The 20,842-nt window shown below is 41.1% G+C and overlaps 1 protein-coding gene and 1 pseudogene across 2 annotated transcripts in view; one reads left to right on the forward strand and one right to left on the reverse strand.

Moving 5' to 3' along the window:
* Positions 1-20,842, reverse strand: part of Wars2 (tryptophanyl tRNA synthetase 2, mitochondrial) — a 77,474-nt gene that overhangs the window by 36,699 nt on the left and 19,933 nt on the right. The window lies entirely within an intron of this gene.
* Positions 10,940-11,927, forward strand: LOC114608895 (annotated as a pseudogene).

A 20,842-nucleotide genomic window follows, 5' to 3' on the forward strand; every position in this document is an offset into this window, starting at 1 on the left:
AGAGAGAGAGAGAGAGAGAGAGAGAGAGAGAGAGAGAGAGAGAGAGAGAGAGAGACACACACAAGCACGCTCCATATATAAAAGAATATGTGATTTCTATCTGAATCTGGGTTACCTTGCTTAATCTAAAAATTTCCAGCTTTATCCATTTTCTTGCAAATTCTTTCAAGGATTTCACAGTGCTTTCTCATCAATGGTTCCCACATGGGGAATTCCCAGGAAGAAGCAGAGCTTCTTAATGTAAATTGCCTGAACAGAACAGCAAATGATATGGGACATATGAATTTTGATTGTGAGTACTGGTCCACTTTGGATTTCCCAGAAGTGAATAATCAGTCAGCCCTGGAAATTCCAATGACTGAGTCTGACCTTAGTTATGGACCAGATCAACATGAAAGATGATGTTATGGTAAAGGATGCCACTTGACAGAGTGGGATTCCTGACCAGAAGTCAGATCCCATCATTGGTGCTATGCTGTTCTAGCCTTGTGGCTATTCCACTAATGTCAAAAACCACATGGAACTTACAGGACTATTCACACCACTCCAGAACCAGAATTTATGTCAGCGCTGAGACATACTCCAGCAAGACTTTCTCTGATGACCTGATCAGGAATTAAATCACCAATCAAAACCATCATTCAGACTTCAATGCATGCCTGAGGCCCCTTCTTCAGCTACTCGTCTGAGAACATTTGCAGGCTTTTGCTAGTGTCTGAGAGCTGTCTACTTATATGAAGGCCCTTAGACATACTACGTGAAGAGTAGATCTACAGTGACTGGTTTTAGTTTTTCCATTTTCCTTTCTCTCTTGGCTAGATAGTGGAAGAATCAACAGGTGTCTTTTCATTTGCTTGTCCAGCCAACATCAGAGATCACTTCAAAAAGTAATCCAATCCCCTTCCCCACGTCCTGCCTTTTTGTGTTTATAACCCCTGTGTGACTAAGTAAAAATTATGATTTGATTTAAAAAAATAAATTAAAAAATTAAAAAAAAAGTAACCTGAATCTATTTGGCTCAAGGTATTTCCTAAGCATTCATATGTATATATATTCCTAAATGAATTGATATACATATATATGAAAATATATAAGCTCTTCAAAATATATATTTTCAAAATTAAGCTCATATATAAATATAAATATATAAAGGCTGGTTTAAAGTGGAAATACCACATACTGAGTTAGCAAAAACTTTCATTCCTTCTCTGGGATGAGGCTCCAACACCATGGCAGATCGTACCATCCTATCACTATGCAGGGAGGACCATGGTGCACACCCCCGGCTCACACACTGGTTATCACTGTAGAATACCTCCTTCCTTTTCTACCATGAGCATACTTCCTGATCATCAAGCAATAATAAACTTTCCCTAATTCTATACCCATTAAATACATGTATGCACACATGCATGCACGCACATGCATGTGCAATTTTGTTAGCCACGGTATCCCTCTCATAAGCAGAATGGATCTTCAGCAGTTTTCCACTATTGCACATACCACATCAGAAACTTAGCAAATATTTTCTTGTTTGCTTAGTAAGTATTTTCCCAGCTAGGATACAAGCTCCTCTGGGACAGAGGCTGTCTTTTTCAAGTTACATCCCTAGGAAACCATACAGGACCAGGTCCATTAAGGGCACCTAATAAATGTTAGTTAAATGCAGGACAATCGCTTCTATACCACTCTTGCTTTATATGAAATGGGCAAAATAACTAAACAGTTGAACCAAATGTTTCTGTTGCAAGGCTAAACAAGTTTAGTTGTAAGCGTTTGTATAAAAGTTGCTTTTTGAAACCCACAAACTTATTCTCTAAATGGTGGTTAAGCCCCTGGGAGGCAGCTCATCAAAGGCCCTCGAGCCCATTCCTGAAGGATGGTTATAACAGGATGATCGTCTTGGTTATACTTAAAGATTCATGAAACTATTTTTGTGGGAAAATTAAACCCAAATCCTACACTGGGACATCAAACCCCATCTGGTGTCGTTTCCAATTCTGTAGTAGAAGGGACTTAGGGGGATCAGTGTTGTATTAAGAGGCATTTGCTTTTGCATAGTTCATTGTCTGTAATTAGATTGGCTGATATTTGGATATGAGTGCCATATTACACCTCCTCTAGAATTCAGGGCTTTTATAACACTGATAATTTAAATATGGGCTGCTTGAGGCAGTTACCCTGAGCATCCCTGGTAGAGAAGACCAGAAGGAAGGTGGGAGGAAGAGGTCAGATCAGGGGCTCTCAATGTATGGTGTATTCCTGGTACCAGGAATATCATCATAATTTGGGCACGTATTTGAATCTCCTAGATTTCTAAGAGGCTTAACACAGAAGAGGAAATGGAGAAAGTTACATGATCCCAGCTTTGACATGTCTCTAAGGTCTTGGAAGATGCATGCTATGTCTGAAAGGTGCTTCTGAACACTCTGATATCTAGTATTCAGCTGATCACCTAGGAAGTAAGCCCCTGGGCACACACTCGTGGGAGTTACCTAGATTATAGTCAGCCTCTGAGCATGCCTTTGAGGGAATGCCTTCATTACCTAAATTGGTGTGGGAAGACACACTTTTAACTGTGGGAAGACCCACTTCCTAGGCAGAGAATCATGCAGCCTATGAAGCTGAGTACAGCATGCAAACATTCATTGCTGTTTCTAGCTATGGATGCCATGGGACTTAACTGTCACCGCTTTACTGTCACCCTTAACTGTCACTGCTGTGGCTCCCTACCGTCATGTGTTATAACCTGGAGCGGTGAGTCAAAATCAATCCTGTCTCTCTTAAGTGGCTTAGGTCAGAGTATTTCATCACAACAACATGACATCAAAGACAGGCACCGTGGTCTGTCCTTTACCTTCATTTCAACTTTACAGAAGTATAGAGGGAAACATTGTGTAGGGTTCTCAGTCTTACCCTGGAGCTTTAAAAGACACTGATTCCCTGAGTTAGCCAGAGATTCTGATTTAATCAGTCTGAGATTTGTCATGAGTATTTTAAGTTTTAATAGCTCTTCAGATGATTCTAATGTGAGACCAATATGGAAGACACAATAATTTGGCAATTAATTACTCCATAATTATTCTCTGAAGCTGGCAAACTGTTCAGAAACACATACACATGCGTGCACACACACAAACACACACACACTATTAAAGTGTGAAGAGCAAAATCCATTTGTTTACAGTTTACATCACAATACAGTAAACTTGTGAAACAATTCATCACTAATGGATGGTCAGAAGCAGCCATGGGGCAGCCACCGCCAGCAGAGTAAGAAGGTACTAGTTCTAGTCTTATGATGGAAAGACAAGACACCCTGACAAGCAAGAGCACCATCTTCAGTAGCTGGCGAGTCTTACTCGGCCAAGTCCAGGTCTATAAATCTTATATGGCTTGTGGATTCAGAAAGCTTGAGTGCACTGGATTTCACAAAGAACATGCCCAGGATAAGTAGAAGAAGAAATTCTCCATGGCTGGCATTCTCTGTTCTATCCATGTCCCTGTTTGGCAATATTTCTTGGCTCCTATCTCTCACCAGAGTCTAGATTCAACACTCAAGCTCTTTTATAATTGATAATGCAACAGTAGATATCCTGTATTCTTGTATGAATATTTCTAAATAAGCATTATAAAAATAAAGCACTTGCATTTCTGATCTCCACTGGTGGTTAGGTAAATTCTCTAGGGTATGGGGGTTGGGTCTTATGAGCATTAGTTAAGTTGGTCAATTCAAGATTGAGCTAGTAACAGGCAGCCTTAATCAAGTGAAGCTGAAAGGTAAAACATTCTTACACAGAATGTACAAAATCCCAGCTCTCAGGAGGCAGAGACAGACCAAACCTGAGTTCAAGGCCAGCCTAATCTATAGAGTGAGTTCTAGGACAGCCATGGATACACAGAAAAACTCCTACCTCAAACGAACAAGCAAATAACTCCTTAAACCCTACGAAGTGACTGTGACTTTGTGACTACTTCAGGGTTCGGAAAATTTAGAAGACATAAGGTGAACTTCATGCATGGAAACAAAGAGGACAGAGGGGGGGAAAAAGGTCTTGTGATTAAGAACTGAGAATCTGTGCCAGATTTCCTGGATTCAAATCTCTGCTCAATTTCTTGTGTGGTCCTGAGCATCCACAAGTGAAGACAGCAGCAGTACCTACTCACAAGGCTAGGAGGCTGTGGAAGGGTTTTTGGTATGGAAACCTGTGGTGCCAGGTTCATAGTAAGACCCCTTTGTAAGTTACCTGTGGGGACCAGAAATATGAGTGCTTTATTTTTATCCAATTGCTCATTCAATAAGGACATCTGTCCTGCAGAAATACATATCCAAGAAGAATATCTTCTGTCATTCACAGAATATCTAGTGTTACATCACCTCTTACTTATAAAAGAACTCCAAGCAATTACTATCCACCAGCAGGGGAAATTTTAAAGAAATTATAGTTTTCATTTTATGCAACACAAAGAGATTGTATAATAGAATAGATAAGAAGGATGAAGATTCCGTGTGTATTGGTGGAGGGGAGCAGCTCAACTCTTTCACCAGACACAGGAGTCTAATACCAGCTCTGTAGGCACTTGATGTACTACTTCCTTGTGGGAATTACAACATCTCTTCATGTGTAAGGGGACAAGGACACTGCTTAATGCACAGCCATTCTGTATCAGCATGGGCTAATCAGATGAAGGAGGGAGAGTCACATATAGCTTACTAGTGGCTAGGAGGGAATGGGAGTAATTCACAATGGGCTTTTTGATATTCTGTATTAGTTTTGATAACTTGTATTAGTTTTCTAATGGCAGAATCATGTTCTGTCATCAAATTAAAAAAGAAAGCACAAATCCCATCTGAGAGCATATAGCTTGAGTGATTGGCATGTAACTGACAGTCTCGTACCAACATGAATAACCATGTTCATTTTATGTTCTGGGAAATAGAAACATAGCATCTAGTGGTTTCTACAGTTTACAGATTTAAGTTATTAATATCTGCAAACTGTAAATACACTAGAAACAATGCAACATAATCTCAAGGACATGAGTTCTGGGGATCAGAGAGTGCTAGGACCAAATTCCTTCTATGTCCTCTAATTCTTGTATCACTTAATCTATCTGATGCTACATCTTTATTTGAGTAAGGAGGTTCAACACTAGCTAACATTTGGTGAGAACTTTTGGCAATAGCAATATAACAAGGTTATACGTTGTGTCTCAATCCTTGCAAAAGCTCCTATGCAGTTATTTTACAAAAGAACAAATGGAGTCCCAGGAAGGTTGAGTGAGTAGTGAATGGGCAGGAGATAATGGACAGGCCTTGAACCAGGTACATCAATCAACTCTGGCTGCAAACAGTCCTGGGAGGATGGTGCCCAGGAAAATTATTGGCTTTTACCTCTTAGAGCCACTGATCATGTCAACCTTCTAAAATATATGGCCTAAATCCTACTTTAATTTTATGTTATAAAAGTCGTCTAAGGTAGTCATGTGACTCTCTCTCCTTCCCTGTTCCCACTCGAGATAACTGCTTGATGTACTTGTTTTCACTGAGGACTGCTGGCCCATACCAGGGCAGGTGACAAGGACAGTGGTTCTCATTCATCTGGGCAGCAGCTTCGGTGCTAACTCTAAACACAGGTGGTGAGAGAGCCAGCCAACAGGAAGGGGGAAGGACTCACTGCTGACATGAGCAACTGGGAAGATTGATGGTTTCCCTCTCTCCTTTTCCCCAATGTGTCAGCCTGGGGGCAGAGATGGAGAAGGCGCTGTGCTGGGGACAGTAAAATACACAGCACAGTGTCTGCCTTGCTGCAATGCTGATTAATGAGACCAAAACGACACTGAAAACAGGCAGTGCCTCAGGAGGAGAATTCACAGGCATTTCTTTCTTTAATGATTTTGACAAAGCAGTTCCCACAAACCATCAGGTTTGAAGTGAAATAACCTGTGGTGAGAGCATTACCGAGGGGAGTTTGTAGGAAAGTGTGGAGCACAGGGTGAGCGCAAGGGGGCTGTGACACACTCACTTATTAGCCAGCAGGCCCCAAGTGTGACACAAATTCCTCTTCTCTATCTCTTTGGCTGAAAAAAAAATTCCACGAAGTTCTCAATATGGTATCTACTTACCTAACTTAAAAAGAACTTTAGAATCCTTTCACTTCCACAAACATTTCACCCTGTTTAAAGTACTGTGCTTTTTTAAAAAGACAGTATTATTTTTCGTGTTTCACTGTAGCTTTGAATATTATATTATTCAGAGCAGATGAGTGTTAATGGAAACTATGACTGCCAACCCTTTACAGCCAGAGCCACCTATGTGGCATATCCATTTGCATTTCCAACCAGCTGCCCATCAAGTACAACACTGTATTCCAACCTCATGACCTGGCTATCTCCTTCCAAACCTGCTCAGTCTAGGAATGACATAAAAGCCTTCTTCTTCCTTGCTACTTTCTACAAGTATCAATCCCTGACTCCTTTCGTTAACTACCTGAGTGATTTTTAGCAAGTATTTATGATTTCAGTTTCTTCTACTCCATGGGATTATTAAGCAAATTAAACACAAGAGTATATCAAAAGTGCATAGGAATCACTCAATAAATATTAGCTAGCATCATTACCAGCTAAACAGCTACAAAAGTAACAGGGATCGCTGTCACTTTCCCATTTCTCCTCTGAATTACTTTGCACTTTGTAGGATCTATACCATCAGCTGAACTGTCTTTTCAAAATAGTGCCCCCCCCCCCCCCCCGCCCAGTTGTTCTTTTCTCAGATTAAGCCCAAACCCTTGCTTTAGTGTAGCATGGCAGAGGCAAGTGTTTCCATGAATTGATCTTAATTAAGCAAATGAAAAATCTCACAAGAAATTGTGCACTGGTGATTTGCCTTTAACACTTCCTTTTTAAATTAAGCATCCTTGAACTACAGTCAACGTTATGTTAAACTAGCACAGTGAGAATAGTCAGCAACCTTTAGGATCGGTAGTTCAGTGTCCAAAACAGAAGAAATATTTATATAACAACTGATCTTGTTTCCGGGTAAAATTAAATATACAGTACTTCTACTGCTTACCTATGTTCCCCCAACAATCCATGTCTATGTGGAGCTCCATATTGTGACCTTATCTGGAAGATGAATCTTTGCAGATATCAACTGTTAGAATGAGGCCATTCTTGACTTGAGTGAGCCATAAACAGTTTCCTTACAAGAGATGGACAGTGGTGAAAAGGAAAGGCAGCCATGTTGGATGGAAGGAGAGGCTGGAGTGATATAGCTCCAAGGTGAGTAGATACCCTGCAGACCACACTTCTATCTGCCTTTAACTCCAGAGCCATATTGACACTCCTATTGTATCAAGTGCTACTTCATAGGGCTAAAGTACTTTTATATAGAAGTCTTAGAAAATCAGTTAGCTCAGCTAGTGCAACAAAGAGATGTGCATACGTCTGAGATCTATAATCTGGCTGCCATCCCCTCTAGAGTGAGCCTGGCATGGAACCTCTTATCCAGAGCTGCAAGGGCTGCTGCTGCAGGCAAGGCAGATCAGAATAAAAACACTGAACTGCCTATGGTGATTGGCCAAACCACAACTGTATATAGGTAGTGGTGCTATGTTGCAAGCATCATTATTGGACAGACCACATCAAATAAACAGCACAGATCAACTAAGAGGGTGTAATCATAGATGAAGTTGCTGTTATTTTGTTCTGGGATCAGTTCAAAGTTCTAGGGTCGTATTTGCACTGATTCTCTAAAACTACCGCACATGGTTTTCACTTTAACTCCTCTTATTTCTTCCATTTTAAACAGCACCACTGGAATTTCCATTATAGATAATCACTCAGAAAAATGTAAATGGGAACTTAGCAAACAATATATATATATATATATATTTTTTTTTTTTCTGGTGAGAATTACTCACTGTATACCATTTTTCTAATGGAGTTTCTGGACATACATTACTTGAATGACCATGATCTACTGCTGTTCTGTAAAATAACTTTTTTTTTTTTGGCATAGCCACTGTAGCACAAATGGTTTTGAGATATAGGTTTCTTTTAAAGAAAATAAACAGTGAACTATTTCTTTAACTTTTGAAAAACCAAGTACACATGTCTGATTTTTCTTTGAAGCTCTTTAGAAAGAATTCTTAAAACACCGTATTATAATTAATAAACTTGGGGGGAAGGGGATTCAAATTTGAAATCAGTGTCAGCTGATCATTAACCCACCATCCCCTTTATGTTCAAAAGCACATGCCAATAATCTCTGGAATGTCTCAATGACAGCCCATAACGTTAGAGAACAAATAGCCCAATATATTCTTGACATGCCACATTGCTTCCTGCAGGTCCTATCTTTGGGTCTCTTATAAAACTTTGGAAGAAAGCTGGTAATGTGCACCCAGACACAGAGAGGATGCTATCAAAGAGGTGCTGCTCTCCAAAGCATTTCAGTTTTCTGTTGTTCAAGCTCACTAATCAGCTTTGGTTTTGCACATGTGAGGACTTGCCTCTTCCTCGGAAACTCTGCCATCAAGGACAGTTTTCTGCTTGTGTTCAGTGGCATCATTCTGATTGTGGCTTACACTCACTCTGTCATGTATATTCGTGAAATAACTCAACAGCCCTAGCTGTCTTCAAGCCTGACCAAATTCAACATCCTGTAATTAAAAAAGCCTTTCTTTCTTGATTGTTTATAATTTCCTCATTCTGTTAAGTCAGTGAATCACGTATTGGTGAATAAAACCGAAGCAAGCCCCAACTTGCGAAATAACAGCACATGGTTTTGTTGCTCTCGTTCTAATAATGAGCTTAGAATGTGTGCCCTCTCACAGCGATCAAGGGGTGAGCACGTAAACCGAGATAGCTGTCCTCTTCCACATTTCATTTTGCCTTTCTGACAACTTCAGAAGGCTGCCTCTACTCACCAATGGGACACCCATCACTTACTTTTGTAGCATATGCTTTTATTCCAATGTACCTTCTACACAGATGTTATTCTTACCTATATATTTTATGTTTTCTATATCATCACATTCTATTTTTGTAAATATCCTTTGAGTCAAAACTGATAATTATTCCTCAACAGCTTCACCACAAATTAGTACTCCCTTCAACCATAAAATTTTAAATGTCATTTGTGAGCTTCAGAGATTTCGTCCCAATTTAGAAGTTTTATATTGTTCATAATTCTCTACAACTACATTTAGGTAGGTTCAATAATTAGCCTAAATAATACAATGCCTTTCTTATTCTTCACAGTGTCACTTGCCAGGTTTGAAAGTGCATCTTGCAGGTGACAAAAGACTGCTGGGCAGTCACTGAGGGTAAAATACTTGATGTCACAAGCAACAGCACTGCTTGCCTCAGACTCTATCCCATGGGCATCTCTTGTGAAAAGCACCTGATTGATGTTTTGATATTAGTGATATTATTTCCTTGGGAAAGCTACATTCTCTGCAACTCTCCACTCTCTACACTATGCTTTTCCACACACAGTACCCTCTTCCTGGCTTCCCTCTTCCCATCTGATGAATTCCAAGTTACTCTCTGAGATATCGCCCATTACTGGCATCTTCTCTAAATGTTCCAGACAGGATAAGTTACTTACTTGGTCCCATAAACACTTACTTAGCATGCTCTAGCTAGATCTCTCTGTCTATTTCTTATATCACCAAGCTATAATTATCAATGGAGCACTCGCCCTGTCTCATATGTAACACACTGTAACTTATTCACCCTACAAACCTCGCCAAGCAGTGGAATTCCAGTCCCTAACACCATCAGAGTGGGTGAGTTTCAATGTATGTAAATTAATAAAATGAAGGGAACAGAAACTAAGACCCTATGAGACTTCTAGAACGCAGCTGTGAGCAGTCCAGTTCTGCGATCTGAGGCACACCGGAGTTCTAGGAGAGGAGGATGAGCAGAGGATGTCCTGAGATAGGCATAGGGGATTTTCAAAAGATCATTTTCAGGCTCCCTACATAAACACGGGAATATCGACAACTACTAGAATATCTTCCTATAGTCTTAATGCAATAAAATATAATTGAATTTATAATAAAATACTCTCAGAATAACATGCATGTGATAACTACTTTTATGAGCCTTTATAAGTATTCAACCTGCCTTACAGTGCAAAAAAGGTTCAGCATGGACTGCATGTGATGCGTTCATATGTATTTCATCAAAGGGACACAGGAAGTTCTGGGGGTGAATTCAGCCTCATGTGATGAGCTCTGCATTTAGGCTGAGTATGTGTCTAGTCTACAGCACAGGGTACTTCTGCTGTTATGGAGACAAGCACTGTTTGTGTCTGTCCACGGGGCACCGAGGGCGGTCTTAATCCAGTAATGGGAGGAACACAGCAGGGTGCTGTAGAGCAGGATGTTTTGAGTTGAGTTATGGGATGGGGTTCATGGGAAAACTGAGTGGAAATCTGTTTATGTTTTTAAAAACTGAATCTTTAAAAAGAACAAATTAAGAATCTCAAAATCAAAATCAGATGTTGGATGATGACTTCAACACAACAAGTAACATCTGAAAACAAAATATTTTGAAATCTAGTTCGTTCTTTGTTCATCTGCTGCTGCAGTGGTTCACAGGGTCAGGGCTTCTTCTGTGATGGTTCCTAATGAGCAAAGGACCAGGAGAAAAGGCTCAGTCCTTTCAGCATTCTTCAAGGACAAATATCTAATGCTGACTGCAATGTAGAGGAATGATTATTGAAGCATCATAATCATTTCAACTTTCTTCTTTGGAAGTAATCAAATTGGAATATTAGTATGTTCATTTGGTCCAAAACAAGACACATACTAGATTTTAATGAAGACCATTAAAAAATGCAAACAAAGATTCTCAGACCTCGGCGACCTTCAGGGATCCGAGTTTGCAGATGATGTGTGTGCAGCTAGCTGCCTCAAGTGTTTGAACCATGACTCTTTTACTCCTCCTGGCTGTCCTCTGCTTGGGAACAGCCTTAGCCACTCCAAAATTTGATCAAAAGTTTAGTGCACAGTGGCATCTGAGGAGGTCCACGCACAGAAGACTGTATGGCACGAATGGGGAAGAGTGGAGGAGAGCGGTGTGGGAGAAGAACATGAGAATGATCCAGCTACACAACGGGGTGTAAAGCAACGGGAAGCACGGTTTCAACATGGAGATGAACACCTTTGGTGACATGACCAATGAGGAATTCTGGCAGGTGGTGAATGGCTATCAGCACCAGAAGCATAAGAAGGGGAAGATTTTTCAGGAACCTCTGATGCTTAAGATCCCCAAGAGTGTAGACTGGAGAGAAAAGGGTTGTATTACTCCTGTGAAGAATCAGGGCCAGTGTGGTTCTTGTTGGGCGTTTAGTGCATCTGGCAGCCTAGAAGGACAGATGTTCCTTAAGACTGGCAAACTGGTTTCACTGAGTGAACAGAACCTTGTGGACTGTTCTCATGATCAAGGCAATCAGGGCTGTAATGGAGGCCTGGTGGATTATGCTTTCCAGTACTTTAAGGACAATGGAGGTCTGGACTCAGAGGACAAAGGATGGAATTTGTAAATACAGAGCTGAGTTCTCTGTGGCTAATGACACAGGGGTCGTGGATATACCTCAGCAAAAGAAAGCCCTCATGAAGGCTGTGGTGACTGTGGGGCCTATCTCTGCTGCCATAGATGCAAGCCATCTGTCTCTCCAGTTCTACAGTTCAGGCATCTACTATGAACCCAATTGTAGCAGCAAGGACCTCGATCATGGGGTTCTGTTGGCTGGCTATGGATTTGAAGGAACAGATTCAAATAAGAATAAATATTGGATTGTCAAGAACAGTTGGGGTCTTGAATGGGGTATGGATGGCTACTTCCAAATAGCCCAAGACATGAACAACCACTGTGGGATAGCCACTGCGGCCAGCTACCCTACCGTGAATTGATGGACAGCGGTAATGAGGACTTATGGACACTATGTCTGAAGGAATTCATCTTAAAACTGACCAAACCCTTACTGAGTGAGACCGTGGTACTTGACTCGTTGAGGATCCAAGTCATGATTTGAATTCTGTTGACATTTTTACATGGGTTAAATGCTATCACTACTTAAAACTCCTGTTATAAACAGTTTTATAATATTGAACACTTAATGCTCAAAAAATGCAAACAAGTCATAGTTAATTAGCCTCTCCGTATAAAATTTTTTGTCTTAGAGTTGTTCAATATATCATTATTGTTTTTAAAATTAATCTCTTTGTATCTGTGTTTTTATTATTTTCATTTGAGTTTAGACATTATTGTTTCTGTAGCTGGTGACTGAATCCAGAACTTTGTGCATGCTTATCACATCCTGAAGCCCTTGACATAGAATGACTGGATGGATGAGTAAATTATAATCAATTACTTTCCCTATTACTATAATAGAGAAATTAAAGACCAGAAGCATCTTTATTTTCCTTTTTCAAATAGAATCTGTTTCTGGGCTGGAGAAACAGCTCAGAAGTTAAGAGCTTTTGCTGCTCTTCCAGAAGACCCAGGCTTGGTTCCTAGCACCCACAGTGTGGCTCACAACCATCTGTAAGTCCAGTTCCACAGGATCTGATGTTCTCTTCTGGCTGCTGCAGGCACCAGGAATATACGTGGTATGCAGATATACATGCAGGTAAAACACTCACACACGTAAGACAAATAAATCGATTAAAAACCCCTATTATCCATCTCTGTCCTTCCACTTCAAAATCTTTCATTAATAAAAAGGCACATGCTGTTACGTCAGGAACCCTGATGTCCATTTGCTTAACACAAGACTGTAGGAAGTAGGTCTAACACATGGGTGAGACCACTGTTCACTTTAAATAGAGAGAAGTGAATCATCTCAATGTCTCTAGGACATTCTGATGAGGAGGCAAGAGGCAGAAGACGAAGGCTCTTCAGTGACCATAAAAACTATAAATACTGCCTGTATGTATCTGGCATTCCAATTAGGGCAGTTTAGTGCTACAAGAAACAGGACACATGCTAGATCTAAATGCTTTCCCTTTTTATCTAGGATTGTTCAAGTGCCCCCCTCCATCTTTTAAATTTTAATTAACCAACTAATTTTTGAGACAGAGTCTTATATTGTAGCTCAAACTGACCTGAAACTCACTGTGTAGCCCAGCCTGGCCTTAAACTCACAAAAATTTTCTTGCCTCTCACTCCAGAGTGGTGAGACTTCAGGCGTATGCCACCATGCCTGGCTCCTTTTCCCTACCCACTTCCCAGGCCCTTCCAGTGTTTCTTACTATGTGGAAGAATAAGCAAGCACACTCCCACACTGGGCTATCTCTCCCTTCACACTATTTAAACATTCTGATGACAGCTCCATACTTGCCACTCATCTTAACTTGGCCTACAGTTTGGTTTCTCACCCATAGAATTACTATACTCCTAATTAAAGTTGAGGCAGGGTCTCACTATGTAATCCAGGTTGTCAGACTCTCAGTCCTTTGCCTCAGTCTCCTGAGTGCTGCAGTTGGTTTCAGGTAAGCCACCATGCTCAGTTCTCTGAAAGCACTTCTGAAACCACAAATGACCCCTGACTCTAATCCAAGGTCGGTCTTGCTCTGCTGCTGTCTTTCTTCTTCACAGATCTCTTTGTATCTTCCTACTGACACTTTTGTCATCCTTCTTAATGTCTATGAAAAATGTCACAATAAAATCTATTATTTTATATGTTAACCAACAAATAATAGCAATAAAAAGACCTGAAAAAAAATCAAACAACTGTCTTCATTTCCATGAATCTACACTGTATTGTTTATATTTTAGGATCTTTCATTTTTTCAAGTTTGCCTTTGTTGTTTCCCGATTTGTTTATCCTTAACAGTCTCGAGACCACTCTACAGCAGTTTCCAACTTCTTCCTGTTTGGCAGGTGATGTTCATGGAAAAGATAACCTCCTCTCTTCATCTGGTCTTCTTCGGGGCTCAGATGAAAGGATTCCGTGGAACTGATCCATGGCTAGGCCATGCCTTTATCAGGGGAGCTTAGCCTACAAGTCAACTCTAAGCCTAGCCCAGCTCTCTGCCTCTTCCAGCATCCAGTAGCTCAGGCTGGTCTCTTGCACCCTCTATCTAAGGTAGCTGGTAATTCACATTCCAGAGTTTGAGTGGGTGGAGAGCCTTGGGCAAACCAAGAGCCACACAGATTCCAGGATAGTCTTTCCGTTCTCATGTGCTGCTGCCGTTGTGCATCTATCTCCATAGAACTTTCTGGGGTAAGCAAACAGGCCATTTCAGGAGCATCCCGGGAACTTCGGGTCAGACTGCATTTTCTTCTTTTCTTCACTTCATTAGATTAACACAGACCTTCTAATAACAAGCCAAATCCAGAATCACATAAAAGAGCTTGAAAACTCCTCTTTTCTTCTTTATGTTAGACCTGGCAAAGGCATCAACATTATGGCAGGAGTATGCTCACCCACATCTTTACCAAAAAGTCAGTGGTAAAGGCACATCAAGCAAAACTGCCCTCATGAATTACCTTGCACTTGCTTGCGTTTGCGGTGACAACACACCAAGGGCATCCTCCCTGGTCAGCACATGGAAATGTAGCTAGCTCCTTACAGTTACCTCGTGTCCCCCCATGCAGCAAACTCCTTATAGTTACCTCGTGTCCAGGATATTAGGGCCCTTTCTCTCCCCTGTCTAAAAGCCTTTCTGCAAATCTCTTTGTCTCCATGCTCTTCCTCCTGAGAACCAGAGGGTACAGGATTATTTAAAGTTATAAACCCAAATAGCAAAACACAGTTCTGATTACTACAACCTTAAGGCCCCAATATTATGGAGCTTAAATTCCAGGAAAAGTTCTGGGGCGGGGGGAAGAGGATAAGTGAGATGAATAAAGACTGTGATTAGGATCAGGAAGGGAGGAGAGAGTGAGATAGGAGCACGATGAAGGAGCACCTACTTCAGACAGAGCATGTGTGAAGAATCCTGGAATACACTTCTGAACTCTGGTCTGATGAGTCGAAGGGAAGCCAAGCATGGTGGGACATGCTGGTAATTCTAGAACTCAAAAGGCAGAGGCAGAAGGATTGAGATCTTGCCTCAAACTTTTTAAAATAAAAAAATTAAGGAAAATGGTATTTTAAGAAGTGAAAGGCAAAAACAAACAGAGAAAAAAACAAAGAGGAGGCAAAGAGGAGGGCAGCCAGTGTCCCTGGAGTGCAGCCTTCCAGGGGAGAAGAGCACGGGAGAAGAGCAGGACCAGCAGATGACTTACAGCAAGGAGTTTACAGCAAGGAGCCAGATTAGGAACTGATTCAATGACCTTAAGTAGGAGGGATATGATCCGATTTGCATCGTTTAAGGATTATTCTCATCTCTAGATCAAGGAAGAATGGAGGCAATCAACAGGTAAGCAAGGGAGCCGCTGGAAGAATAGAGGCACGCGGTGGAAGGGGCTTTGAGTAGGGAACGGTCAAGAAAACAGAAAGGTACAGGCAGATTGCACCTGTGTTGGAAAGGGTAGATTGCTGTTGGAATGTACAGGAGAGATGAGAGGGTGATGGTGACTGAGGAGAAAGGAGGCCTTACACACAGCCTGCAAAACCAGCGCCTGCAAACACTTTCTGTACTATGAACAATTTCTATAGTAGGTCAGAAAAAAAAAAATCCACACAGGAAAATCACCAAAAGTTCTTTTGAATATTTTCTGTATTTTATTTCTATCATTTCTTTCCCTATAAAAGCTCCTTCCACACTTTGCTACTTAGAGGACCCAACTCAAACTTCCGACTCACCTTTAGTTGGCAAATGCCTGTTTTATAAATTGCTGTTTGTAGAAATAAAACACTGAGGTAATGTTTAAAAGTTCCATTTCAGGGAATGAAAGTCTCAGGTGCTCCCCACTCTTCTACGTGGAAATGCTTACGGGGTTGATGAAAGCAAATTTGGTACTTGTGGGAGAGCTGGAGCTACCTGGAATGAGTGCACCAGTGTGTGCTGGCACTTAAAGTTTATTTATTTATTTATCAATTTATTTGTTTATTATTTATTTACTTTTTTTGAGACAAGGTTTCTCTATGTAGCCTGGCTGTCCTGGAACTCACTTTGTAGACCAGGTTGGCCTGGAACTCACTCTGTAGACCAGGCTGGCCTGGGACTTTATCTGCCTGCCTTTGTGAGTGCTGGGACTAAAGGCATGTGCCTGCCACAAGGCATGCGCCCCCCTCCCCACACCCAGCAATTTTATGTTTAACTGTGTGTGTACTAGTGTATGCCATATGTGTGTGCTTCCAGAAGAGGGCATCAGATGATGGCCTGTATTTGGAATCACCACAAGTTATGAGCTACCTTGTAGGTGCTGGGAACTGACTCTGGAAGAACAGCCGGTGTTTTTAACCACTAAACTCCCTCTCCAGCCCCAGACTCTGGTATTTAAGGCAAGGAAAGAAGATGCAACAACTTAGGCAATCAATGTGAGAGAACTTAGGGGTAGCAGAGGCCCCTTCAACAGGTTCTGTGTGGGCTTTCATCTTACATAGGCATCCAGCCATGAAATGAATGGAACTGCTGAGTGCATGGTAAGAACAGGCTAAGTTTTATAAGAAGCTACCCTTCAAAGTGTCTCCATTTTCATCCAAGAACAGCAGATTATATTCTCCTCTCAAGTTCATACGGAAAAGCCACCAAGATAGACAGCATCCTGAATCATCAAACACTGCTTCACAAGTTTAAAGATCAGAACCACATAATATCTGACCTTACGACACAACGGAATCAAGCTAGAGGAATAGAAAGATGATTGGAAAAAAACCCTGGCTATATGGAGATTAAACAACACTTTTCTAAGTATGTGGTCAGAGGGAAAACACTCCAGAAAAATTTTAAAAATATTTTGAATTGGCTGGGCATGGCGCTGCTACCTGCAATCCTAGTACTCAGGAGGCGGGGACAAGATTCCAAGTTTGAGGCTATCTTCAGCAACACAGCGTGGCTAGACCAGCTTGGGCTACACAGTGAGATTCTCTTTTAAAGTAACAGAAAACTATTGAATTAAAGGAAAACTAAAATGTAGTTTATCAAAGCTCACAATAAGTGTGCAAAGCAGGGTTCAAAGGGAAGCTAACAGCAGTGCATATGCACATGTTAGAAAACAATAAAGATTTAAAAATTAATAATCTAAGATTCAACCTTAGGAAACCAGAATAAAAATCAAGCAAAGTAAACAGAAACAAATATGCAGTCAAACTGTCTTTTAAATAGTTTATGTGGACAGACAGTGCTGCTTTCAGCTTTGATAGTGAAGTGTCTCATAGCACAGGGTGAGGACTAGTGTACAGACTCATAACTGGTTAAAGTCCTGAGAACAGTGAGCGTTCAGTCTTTAGTAAGACTCTTTCCAAAGACCAGGAAACATGGAGGGAAAAGGGGTGGAAAGACTGTAAGAGTTGACAGTTAGGAAGAAGTCCTGTGAAATGCTGTTTTCTAGATGCAGCAGTCATGAACATGCAGTAGCAGCGGCTACCCGCATAAGGCCCACCTAAAGCAGATACGTGAGAGCAGGAGGGGAAAGAGCAGGAGGGGACTGGCTGGGAGGAAATGAGAGGTGGTAACGGAGACGATCATCATCACCATGCATTGTGTGTGCATGATACAGACAAAAGAATGAATCCTTAACAAGTAAGCAAGAGAAAATAAAGAGTGCAAATCACATAAAAGATCATCAGGCTATGAGTAGAACTCTAAGTGGTAGAGAACACACTTAGCATCTACAAGAACCTGAGCTCATTCAATCCCCAGCACTACAGGGAAGTAGACAAGACTTAAAACCAGAAGCTCACTCTTTTAAAGGATCCTTAAAAAGAATCATGCTTGAATCCTGTGGAAAAGGGGGAGGAAGGATTGTAGGAGCCAGAGGTCTCAAGGACACCACAAGAAAACCCTGCAGAATCAACTAACCTGGGCCTAAGAGCCAACCAGGGAGCCTGCATGGGACAGCTGCGTAACTTAGTCTTATTGTGGGACTCATAACAGTGGAAGCAGGAGCTGTCTCTGACTGGCATGCCTTTGGGATGCTTTCCTCCTACTGGGTTGCCTCGTCTAGCCTTAATGGGAGAGGAGGCACCTAGTCTTACTGCACCTTGATATCCATGGAAAGTCTGCCCTTTACTGCCCTTACTGCTTGTTGATAGCCATGGGAAGTCTGCCCTTTTCTGAAGAGAAATGGAGGAGGAGTGGAAGGGGCAGGTGATAGGAAGAGGGAGGTGGGGGTGGGACTGGGAGGACAGGAGAGAGGGGAAACTGGTGGGGATGTAAAACAAACCAGCAAACAGGATCACCCTCAGAGGGGCTAACCAAAAAAAAAGGTCAGCTGTAGTTGTAAAGTCTCTACAGACGATCAAACAGGTGAAGAACAGGGGTGGGGATGTAACTAGAACAATTACACGGTCAGACACGGTCAGGTTTCTGGTCCTCTAAGGATGTCAATCATGTGAGCAGCTGTACAACACTTTCTCCGGCCACACTAGGCACCTCTGGAGAAGCATGCAGGGGAATCACCTCAGGATCTAGGCAATGACAAAGACTTTCCATGCAGGACTCCAGCAGTTCTGGAAATAAGAACAGGAATGGCATGGGACCATTATTAAAATGCTTCTGTACAACATCCTCAGAGATGAGTAAGTGGACAGAGGTCACCAGACACTCAGACTGCCAAGGGGAAGAGAATAACACACAATGGCAAGGATAGCCTACAATGTTCTATGACATCTGTCAAAAGAATTTAAGTGTCTAAAGTTTCCCAGTACAGAAAGGATATTTGATAACATGCAAACGCTAATTAACCAGATGTCAGTACACATACAAACACTAGTAAAATCATCAGAGAGCCCTGTCTAAATATGTATAAACATTATGTGTTAATTTAAATAAATGAAAAAAAAACTCTGTACACCAACAGGAAAAGAAACATTGAGAGAAGAGACAGACTGTATTCTTGTTCCCAGCAGTCACCTGAAAGGAGGCTACTACCTGGAACACAAAGAACTCAAAGCTTTAAGTAATAAAGGAACAACCAATCCTCTCAGTAAATGGGCAATGCAATGGAACAGATGCTCTTCAGTGGAATAGCTGAATTGGTATGGAGGACCAAAGAAAAGACAAAGAGTGAAAACGCGAGTTCAGTATCCTTAGCCATTGGGGAACTACATATCACTGCAATCCCCGCTTAACCTTAGTTAGAACACCTCCTATTAAGAAAATATAAAGTAAAAGCTGGTGAGGATGCAGGGGAAGACCCCCTACATGCAAAACACACACACACGAGTTTTACAAAGAATACAACTGTGTGACTTGCAGGGAAATGGATGGAACTAAAGGCCATCATGCTAAGGAAAGTAAACCAGTCCCTTAAAGGCAATGATCACAAGTTTTCTCGGATGTGTACAACTGAGGGGTGAGAAAGAAAGGAGCATGATGGCAAATGGGGCATTCCTGTGAATGTGGAAGGGCAAGGGGAAAGGCACGGTGGGGATGAAGAGGAAAGAGTCATCGTCATCGAGCAGTGAGTATCAGCATTTATGCATATGCATAAATGTATAGAAAAGTCATAAATAAAGAAAAAAGACACTAATCACTAGTATAAAAAAAATAAGAGGAATATCATAATAATGGCCATCAAAAGGCTGAAAAGGAATCTTGTGAACATATAATTCTATATCCACAAAATTAGTAACATTGATCAAATGGATCAATTCCTTGAAATGTACAATTTATCAAAATTTACACAATAGAAAATAAACAACTTGAATTGGACCACAACTATTAAGGAGGAGATTGAAGGAATGATTAATAACTTCCCAAACAGAGAGCACCAGGCCCAGGGGACCTCACTAGTGAGTTCTAATAAATACCTAAAGAAGAAAGTATACCATTTTCTATAATTCCTAAAGGACAGAAGCTAAGGAAATAACCATTGACTCATTCTGAAAGTCTAGTATGACTCTGAACCAAATATAAATTAAAATATACAAGAAAATAATAGATCAACTAAACAGAGAAGGGGGAGATGCCAGAAGCCAGGACCCTCGCCCTTACCCTCACCCCCTACCTTTCCCCACCTGCACAATGTCCTCTGAAGCTTGGCAACTGCAAGATCCTGCTTACCAACTGCAGATAGACTCAAAGCAGAGTACCATATCTTCTGAAGAATAGCAGGGAGACCATAACTCAAGCAGTGTACCGTATCTTCTGAAGAACAGCAGGTAGATCATAATTCAAGGCAGTGTACCGTATAGACCATGACATGTTTCAAGGCACAGGCCAAGAAGATTTTGTACTTTTCCACCACCTAACCCCTCTTACCCCCTCCCCTTGTAAAACATGCTATAAAAAAGCATTTCATGTTCAAAAAAAAAAAGAAATTAAAAAAATAATAATAAAATAAATTTAAAAAAAAAAGAAAGTAAGCTGAGAAAGCCAGGGGACGCAAAGCAGTAAGTAGCATCCCTCCATGGCCTCTGCATCAGCTCCTGCTTCCTAACCTGCTTGAGTTCTAGTCCTGACTTCTTTTGGTGATGAACAGCAATGTGGATGTGTAAGCTGAATAAAGCCTTTCCTCCCCCCCCCACCAAAAAAAATAAAATAAAATAATAGATCAATATGAGCATGGATGTAAAAATTCTCAATAAAAATATTAGCAAGTCAAACGCAACAATTCATAAAAAGAATTACACACAAGGAAAAGGGATGTATCATGTACTTATTGGTTAGAAGAAAATTCCCACTAAAGTCAGGAAGAAAAGAAAAATGTTACCTCTAACCACCCCCTTTTCAACACTACTACAAATGCTAGACAATTAGGTCAAGGAAAT

The sequence above is a fragment of the Grammomys surdaster genome, unplaced genomic scaffold (genome assembly GCF_004785775.1).
Source record: "Grammomys surdaster isolate TR1022 unplaced genomic scaffold, NIH_TR_1.0 125941, whole genome shotgun sequence".
In the NCBI taxonomy this organism is placed as follows: Eukaryota; Metazoa; Chordata; class Mammalia; order Rodentia; family Muridae; genus Grammomys; species Grammomys surdaster.